This window comes from Vombatus ursinus, unplaced genomic scaffold (assembly GCF_900497805.2).
Source record: "Vombatus ursinus unplaced genomic scaffold, bare-nosed wombat genome assembly UNPS02001725.1, whole genome shotgun sequence".
NCBI classification, from domain to species: Eukaryota; Metazoa; Chordata; class Mammalia; order Diprotodontia; family Vombatidae; genus Vombatus; species Vombatus ursinus.
This window is the reverse complement of record NW_020941503.1, coordinates 1-9138: the sequence shown is the minus strand read 5'-3', so window position 1 is coordinate 9138 and position 9138 is coordinate 1. Positions and strand designations below refer to the sequence as shown.

Here is a 9138-nt window from a genome sequence, read left to right as displayed (position 1 = left end):
AAGCTGGCAGAGCCCTGCTGAAAGTCTTGGACCTTAAAGGAGTATGGAAGAACAGTCTGGCTTGAGTGTAGGGGAATTAAGGAGCAACATGGAAGGGGGAGTAGTTCATGCTGCCTGGTTGATTCTGCACAGGAGATTCAGGCCATAGATCGAGTCCCACAGGCAGAGGGGAGTGAATGACCTTGGTCTTCTAAAAAGCTGGCCTGGATCTGAATAACACTGAACTAAGTGGGTTGACTTGACCTGCCCGTAGGAATTATAGGGTAAGCTAGGGACTCGGGAGAGAAGTGAAGAGTCTACCAGAGGAATGTAGGGGCAAAATATCAAATCTGGGATAAAAGGCATATCCTGTGGAATCCTTGAAGTTCCCTGATAGATGGCTGCCTGGTGAGAGCTGAGCTCACCTGAGCCAAGTTGAGCAACTGGACAAAGACATCCTCCCCTTCCTCCCATCCCTAGACAATTGGGGGCCAGAGGGAGGAAGGGAGGAAATTCAACTTCTTTTTCTCAGGAATCTCAGAGAGATAATGTGGTTTAATGGAAAGAGTAATGGACTAAGGGTTAAGAGACCCGAATTCTTTAAAGCCATCTGTAGTCATATGAAAAAATGCTCTAAATCACTATTGATCATACAAATGTGAAAAGGACCCACATGTACAAAAATGTTTATAGCATTTCTTTTTGTGGTGGCAAAGAATTGGAAGTTGAGAGGATGCCCATCAATTGGGGGATGACCAAACAAGTTATGGTATATGAATGTAATGGAATACTATTGTGCTATAAGAAATGATGAACAGGCTGACTTCAGAAAAACCTGGAAAGACTTGTATGGTTTGATGCAAAGTGAAGTGAGCAAAACCAAAAGAATGTTGTACACAGTAACAGCCACGTTGTGCGATGACTAATATTGATAGACTTAACCCTTCTCAGCAGTACAAGAATCTAAGACATCTCCAAAGGCCTCATGATGGAAAATACTATCCACATCCAAAGAAAGAACTATGGAGTTTGAATGCAGATTGAAGTATAATATTTGCTATTTTTTTTCTTCTGTTGTGTTTTGTTTCCTCTTTCTGGTGGTTTCTCCTACTGGTGCTAACTCTTACTTACAACATCACTAATGTGAAAATCTGTTTAATAGGAATGTATATGTATAGCTTATATGAGATTGTGTGCTGTCTTGGGCAGGGAGGTGGGAAGAGAGGGAAAAAAATTTTAAACTCAAAAGCTTATGGAAGTGATTGTTGATAATTATTGTTAATTATTGTTACTTAAATTGTTAATTAAAAATAAATAATAAAAAAACAAAGATAAAAAAGAGACCTGAATTCTAATATCAGTTCTGCTATTAACTCCATGCTTGACTTTTTGCATATGGATTCCCCTGTCTGGATTTTTGTGTCCTCGTCTGGAAAACAGAGGCTAGTGATAGGCTAGATGATCTCTGAAAGCCTTTCTTGCTAGATAATTCTAATTCTAGTCACCTCATTGCCTCACTCCCCACAACCACTACATTTAGTATGATCCTAGCCTAGTGCCTTACTTTTTCAAACTACACCTTGGCAAATAAAATCTAGTTTTTTAATACTCTGCTCCCATCAGATTTTGTTCTGATTTTCTCCTAAGATCAAAGATTACTGCTATCTGACTCAGCCAGTCCTTCCCATTGTTGCTACGAAGGGCAGGCATTGGCTCTCCTTATTTTGCAGAAGATGAAAGATGAAGCCCAGAAGCATTCTCGAATTAAGGTCTTCATCTGGAAAGTAAGGGGTTACTTTTATGTTACCCACTAAATTTATCTCTGGATAATATAATCCTATAGTTGAGCTGGAAGGGGTCTTAGAGGTAATCCAATCCAATGTCCTTCATTTTACAGATGATGAAATTTAGGCCCAGAAAATTTGAGTCACTTGCTTAAGTTTACACAGGTAGTAAGAAGCAGAATAAGGATTTGATTCAAGTACTAGGTGGCACAGAATTCTGGGCCTGGAGTCAGGAAGATTCACTTTCCTGAATTCAAATCCAGCCTCAGACACATACTAACTGTGTGACCATGGGCAAGTCCCCTAATCCTGTTTGCCTGAGGTTCCTCATCTGTAAAGTAATCTGGAGAAGTAAATGGCAAACCACTCCAGCATTTTTGCTAAGAAAACTCCAAATAGAGTCACCAAAGTTGGACAAGGTTGAAAAATGACTAAACTCTGCTTTCCAACTCTGACTTGTACCAAAGTACATTTCCATTAAATAGGGGTTCAGAACCTTGAACCCTGCAATTTAACCTTGACACCAGGGTTAGAGATAGGAAATAGCAAAGGAAATATATGAAGCTCATCAAGTCCAAGTTGCCAAAAACTTAGAAAACCAGCCAGGCTCATGGCATAGAGGAAGGGAAGGTAGCCAGAGCATCTATCCTCTTACCTCCACTCCCCAGCTATTAGCACCTCCTTTGCCAGCACTTAGATTAAAGGCACAGTAGGAGAAGAGAAGAGCAAGCTACTATGCTAGACAGGCCAGTCAGCTTGGCTGCTATCTCCCAACTTTCCCAGTTTAGGACCCAGAGTAAGGGGAATGTGGACTGAAGTGAATGGGCACTTGCAAGATTTCTGGTCATCTTTATCCTGCCCCAAACCTATTTCACAGAACACAGTGGAGATGTCTATGATCATTCCACGACACTAATTATGAAGGTACTGTCTGTACCTCTCATCACTCTTACTTGAACTATCCCTAGGCATTCCTCTACCCTTTCAGTGTGGCTCAGCCCAGCTCAGCTCCAACCAGGCAGCCACTTGTCAGGGAACTAAAAAATTCTTCAAGATATGCCTCTTATCCAAGAATTTATCCCCTGCCCCTCAAACCTCTCTAGAAGGAATTTTGTTTTTTCTCTTCTCCTGAAGCCAAGGACAAGGAATGGAATCCAAGATCAGGGACTTGTAGGTCTACCCTCCTATATCTCTGCCTCTTCCCTCAGATACTTTTTCCTGTTCTGGGAGGGTCTTGCTCCCAGTGAGATGTCACAATTCCTCCAAGGCTCTAAAGATGAAATTTCAGGCATCTGTAACAGTAAGAGAAAGAGGTTTTTTCTTTTCTTTTTCTTTCTTCTTATTTTCTTTCTTTTCTTTTTCTTTTATTTATTTCTTTTTTATTTTTTAAAGCTCCTGCATGGTGCCTCTCAAATTATTCACATGAAAGGCTGACTTTCCTCCCAGGATTAGCTGTGACCCCTCAGTTCTTTCAGCTGATGACAAAGCTCCTGAGGGATATAGGAGTGGGTTGGCCCTGACACTTCAGCTGGGGCCACTGGGCAATACTGATGAGGTAAAAAACAACACAGTGTTTCCCCAGTTGTCCTCAGAAGGAAGATGCTTTTTTCTGTAGACAGAGACAGACAGAAAGAGAGAGAGACAGACAGACAGACAGAGACAGACAGAGAGCATTTATTAAGCACTTACTATGTGCCAAGAAGGGGCAGCTCAGTGGCACAATGGATAGAGTTCGAATCCAGCCTCAAATACTTACTAACTGAATGTGACCAAGGATAAGTCCCTGTTTGCCTCAGTTTCCTCACCTACAAAAGAGCTGGAGAAGGAAATTGCAAACTGTTATAATATCTTTGCCAAGAAAACCCCAAATGGGGTCACAAAGAATCAGATGTGACTGAAATACTGAATAATACAATGTGCCTAGCACTGTGCAAAGCCTTCCTTCACACTCTCCCATAACCCCTGTGCTCCTTCCTACAGAGATCAAATTCAGGGGTTATCGAACAACCAAATGACCCTTCTTGTCTTGAAATAAAGCATCACTGAGGCAGAAAGGACCTTTATTTAGCATCATCTAGTCCAACCTCCTAATTTTGCTGTTGAGGAAATTGAGGCCAGAGAAGGGAATCATTAATTTACCTAAGGTCACAGAGTAGCAAAGGTAGTATTCAAACCCAGAAGACCTTCCATCTCCCAATGCAGTACCCCTTTTTCATTTTATATAACATAACATGAAGGTTCTTTTCCTCCCTCTGCCCTTCCAGTGAATAAGATCCTCATGTTCCTTCCTATACACATTCCAGTCCCCTTTATCCATCCTAAGGACTCTCCTCAATGATATTGTAATTTCGGGTCCTCAGCTACCTCACACCCAGATAGGACATAAACCGAGCTTCACCAAAAGTAGGAGGGGCAACTTTTTCAGTCTCCTTCCTCCGCTTGCAGCAGAAACCTCATCAGTAGAGGCACCTGATCACCTCTGCCCATACTCACCTGCACCTTAATCCGTAGTTCATCTCTCTTTAATGCACTCTCCCTTCACACACACACACACACCTCTGACTCTCCTGCTATGACATCATTATTCAGTCTGTGCCTAATGCCTTCCCCTCTCACCGTCCAAACCTCCTTTCCCACAGCCGTAGCATCTCACACCTCACAACTAGCTCCCATGTATTATCTCTCCTCTGCAAGGTGGGCAGCACAGTCTCCCACGCTATTCCCACCACAGATTCCCTCCTGACACCCTCAATGTCAGTGCTCAATGCCCTTCCTAACCAAAATTCCAGGTCCAAATGCCCCTCCCCACACCAGACTCCTCAGCCCAGCTTAGACAACCCACTATTCTCCCCTTCCACACAGGGGATGATCTGGTGTGTGTGGTGCGAGGGGGAAAGGCAGTGGATCTGGATTTGGCATAGAAGCAGTGCAGGAGAAGGATATTAGGGAGGGGTTGAGGATCAGTGTTTCGTCCCTCTTCTACACACCAGACGATGTGTAACTGAATGGGATTTTAATGGGATTTGTGCTTCCCACCTCCTTAGACTCCCTGCCTGAGTTTATCTAGAAGCCTGCCTATCCTACCATCTGGTACCTGCCCCCTCCTCTCTCCGCCAGCACCATGCCCGCAAGTTGGTGTAGGTCTTGCCTTTATGTACCGGAGGCAGATACGTCAACCTTGCCCAGTACACTTTTCACTCTTAAGACGTTGCGGTGGTCAGCACCACAGCCCGCACTATTCACTTCTATCAGAGCCTCTGGAAGACCTTCGGGAATTCTACAGACGAACCAGAAAGCTACCAAAAAGATTTTCTCCACAGGGAGAAACGAGGTCGGAGGTGGGGGTGCGGGGCGTGTAAAATTCTTAAATTTGAGCTCCTGGGCAAGTCTGACTTCGAAAACACTGCAGCACCGGAGACTGTTCCTCTCACTTCAGGGGCCCTCCACAAGGATGCTGGTACCTAAAACTGAATGGACAAGTAGTCACCAGCTTCACTCCCTGTCAACCTTGGTATCTATCCCTGAAAAATCGCAAACTTTCCAACTTAAACAGAATATGCATACATTCCACATTTCCATTCGGGAGCAAAACTGTGGGGCTGCACCCCTCGAATACACTCCTACAGTTGGTTTTCAACAATACAGTCTCACACACTCACCCACGCAAGCTCACACACACAAGCACACACAAAGGTACAAGGGAACTCCCTGCTTTTTCCACAGCTAATTATAGATTTGAATATCTGAAGGGCTCTGACACTGTTTTGTAAGAAGAGAACTGCTGAGGTTTCTAGGCAAAGCCAAAGAAATTCAATTTGCTACACTCCCTCCGACCCCGTAACTCCCCCAGCTGCCTTCCTCACTCCACTGCCTTCCGCACCTCCTGCGTCCCCACTGTGGCTCCTCCTCCCTGCTGAAGAGTTGTCACCGGGTTATTTTTTTCCATCTCTCTCTTTGGGGATTTCAAGAAACGGAATAGACGCGGAAACTATTTTTGCAACAGTTTTTCATTCTGCGTCTCATTGCCGAGCCAAAGGCGAGAGGTGGGGGTGGGGGGAACAAATGTATCCATTTTCCAAATTGCTTTACTCTCCCCACTCCCCCCCATCCGCCCCCACCAGCTCCAGACTGCAAGAACAGAGACATTTACCCCAGCCCCTCAATCTCCCCCTCCTCCTCTTCCTTAGCCCTGACCATAACTAAAACGGAATAAGAAGAAAAACAAACCAATCATTTGGTGCCTACGAACTGAGCTTGGGAAAAGAAGATTGGACAAATCTTTGCACCCCCAAATCAAACGGCTACCTCCCCCTCCCACCACCACCACCACCACCAAACCCCAAACAAAATAATCTCGAAAAAACCCTAAACCATCCAAAGCATAAGAAGGGAGAGTCCCGGGGGAAGAGGTAAGAAGGTAACAAAGTTTGAAAACCCCAAGTCAATTCATTCTCCACAAACCTACCTCTCCTCCTAGCAATAATACAGACTTCTGCAAGCGGGAATCTCCCTGCGGGTTTCCATACAGTGGAAGGGTAGGGTTGGGATGGGGAGGACTACCCACGGGTCCTACTAATATAGTAATAATTGCTAAAGATGCTTGGTTTTCTGTTTGTTTGTTTGTTTGTTTTTGTTTGTTTGTTTGTTTTTTGCTCGCCTTCCCAGTTTGGATGTGAGAGTACGCTAGGTCCTCTACTCTGACCCTCCAAAAGAGAAGGTCCTTCGGAGCCCTGGAAGAAAACGGGTGGAAGAGAGGCTGAGGTGGGTTTCGTTGGCCCTTACTCTTTCCAGAGGGTTAGTCTTGGGAAGTTAGTGGCCCCCTAGTTCTGGACGGTTTTTACGGCAGATCTTTCTTCAGAAAATGCTTGTCATGGCAACAGCTCGTGCCAACCCCTGCCAGACTCTCTCTCTTACTGTCTCCCAGAGCTGGAGGAGGATGAGGAACAGGAGAAGGAGAGGTGGGACTAGACTGCCAGCCTGGCGATTACTGTCCTCTTAAGGTGGCTGCTTCCTGGCATCTTTTTAAGGGGGAATGAGGGGAAAGAAAGGGGAGAAATCCTTTCTGGTCTTTCTGGTGTCCTCCTAGCCCTCACCATGTTCAGCCTGGAGCAGCTTGAGGGAAGGAGAAGGGCGGAAAGGACTAGAGAAATTGGGGGTGGGTGGGAATATGTTCAGTAGTTGCAACTCCGCAAAGGAGAAAAAAAGGGGGGGGAGTCTAAAGGTTTTCTTTTACCTTTCCGTCCCTTTTTTTCCAGATCTTTCACTCTCTGCAATTCAAAACATTCAGTGTAGGCTCTGAAAACTCCTCGATGGTTCTAACAGCCTGTATCTAGCTCTGTAGGAAAAGAAGAAAGGTTTACTCAGATGCAAACACATCCACACTCATCCTCAGTGACATTTCATACATATATACTCACATATACAGCCTCCTCCCCAACATCATGTACCGTACTACACACATTCTCACATATGGACTGATAGACACAGAAGCACAACTGCACAAAAGCACCTTTTTTGACTACATACACACAGATATGTTCATGCAAAGTCATAACACATTCTTGCACTCACAGATAAATTGCTCTTCTTTTATCCAGTTTCCCTCACGTGCTTTCCCAGAGATAACCACTATTTATTTACAGTTTCACTCAGTTGCACATATTCACTAAATGATACATTCATACACATTCTCCATTGACCCACAGACATATTTATATGCTGACATAAGATAGCCTTAACACATAGGCTATTTATGCCATGGAAAAAATGACCCATCACTTTTCCTTCCTATCCACTGAGCCATAGAATAATAGATCTGAAAAGGACCTTCATATCCTATTTCAATCCTCTCATTTTATACAGTGGGGAAACTGTGGCTCTCAAAGTTATTTGTATATGGTCACAAACAAATGCAAAAGCTAAAAAGAGAACACAAGTTATCAAAGTTCATAAACCAGGCAATGAAAAAAAAAATGTTGAGGAAAGGAAAAAAAGTATAAATGTGCTCTAAAACAAAAACACCAGATAGTAATAACACAAATTCTAGTAAAATATCATATTCAAAACAAAACAATCTTTCTACGTGCATTTTCTGCTATTCTAAGACCCAAGATACTTAATTTCTAGTACTCTTCTGCTCTTCTTCAAAATTTTGTTTTTAATAAAAATATTGTTTTACTGAAGTGCTTACTCAGTCACATATCAATAAAAAATATCAAATAAATACACAAAGCCATCATGATATTTGAATGCAAAAGAAGAAGAAAAAGCAAAATGTATGTAAAGCTTACAGAGAAAAGGACAAGAGTAAACTTTCTATTTAATTGTTACACAATGATTAGTGTATGTAATACTTGAATTGCATATAATAATTAAACTGGAAGATTGTTATTCACTGATTTTTTTACAAAGTTACTTGATTGAATTCAATAAAATTCAAATTATACTTTAAAAAGTTTCTAGTTGATTCCCAGGAGCCAAGATGATGGAATAAGCAGTAAATTGCTGTAGCTCTTCCATATTCACCTCCAAACAATCATAAAATAGTGCTCCAGAAGAAATCCTGGAACAGTGTAGCCCATGGAAAGATGGGGGAGGTCTCTGAAAGCCCTGGCTGCTGGCATAAGGGGCTTTCATGCCTATGATTTTCTTTGAGCTTGTCTTCATAATCTTCTCACACTGTTCTGTTGTAAGCAGAAACTTCTCTTCTGGCCTTTTGTTCTCTGTGCCTCTCCTCAAAGTCTCTCCCATTCCTTCTGTTCCCTTCTTCCTCCTGCTCCTCCCAATGCCCTTTTCACACCTTATGTTCTTGCTCCTTTTTCACCCTGGCATGCTTCCTTGTGCTGAATGACTGTGCTGGCCACCTTTCTCTCCTTTTCTCATCTTTCTTGTGATGAGTATTTTTGCCTATTTGACATTGGCTGGGGTGGTTTGATGGTCAAGGAGTCACATTCTTTACTTCTATCTTCCATAGAATCTGCCTTCCTCTAAGGTGAATTCCTGATTGTTACCTCCATGGGGTGACCTCTCAGCTTCCCCTCTTCAAGGAAATCCCACTTGGAATCCCCATCATCAGGATTTTCTTGTGTTTTACCTCTGCCTTCTCTTCTTGTTTCTTCCTCTCCATCTTCTCCCGAAGCATTTCATTTAAAGTTTTCACTTTGCAAGAATTCTTTTCATCACTCACGTGAAGTTCAGACACACACTGGAAGAACCACCACCAACACCACAGCTGCTGCCGCCCCAGTGACTGAGGAGAAGCAGCATTGAGTGCAGGAGAAGTGTGTCCTTTCCCACTTGGCATGACCTGGGGAAGTCACATTCGAGCATCTCGTCTAAGTATTTAAAAACTTTCTCTCCTATGACATTTCGAATA

The 9138-nt window shown here is 43.2% G+C and overlaps 1 long non-coding RNA gene across 2 annotated transcripts; it reads right to left on the bottom strand.

Moving 5' to 3' along the window:
• Positions 1-3553: 3553 nt before the first annotated feature.
• Positions 3554-7272, bottom strand: LOC114048035. Of its 2 annotated transcripts, none has more exons than XR_003569697.1 (3): positions 7181-7272; positions 6997-7098; positions 3554-3579 (listed from the first exon to the last, which is right to left on the bottom strand). It is a non-coding gene; the product is annotated as an uncharacterized LOC114048035 (long non-coding RNA). The 2 variants fall into 2 exon arrangements; XR_003569698.1 differs by lacking the exon at positions 3554-3579 and adding an exon at positions 3662-5230.
• Positions 7273-9138: the final 1866 nt, after the last annotated feature.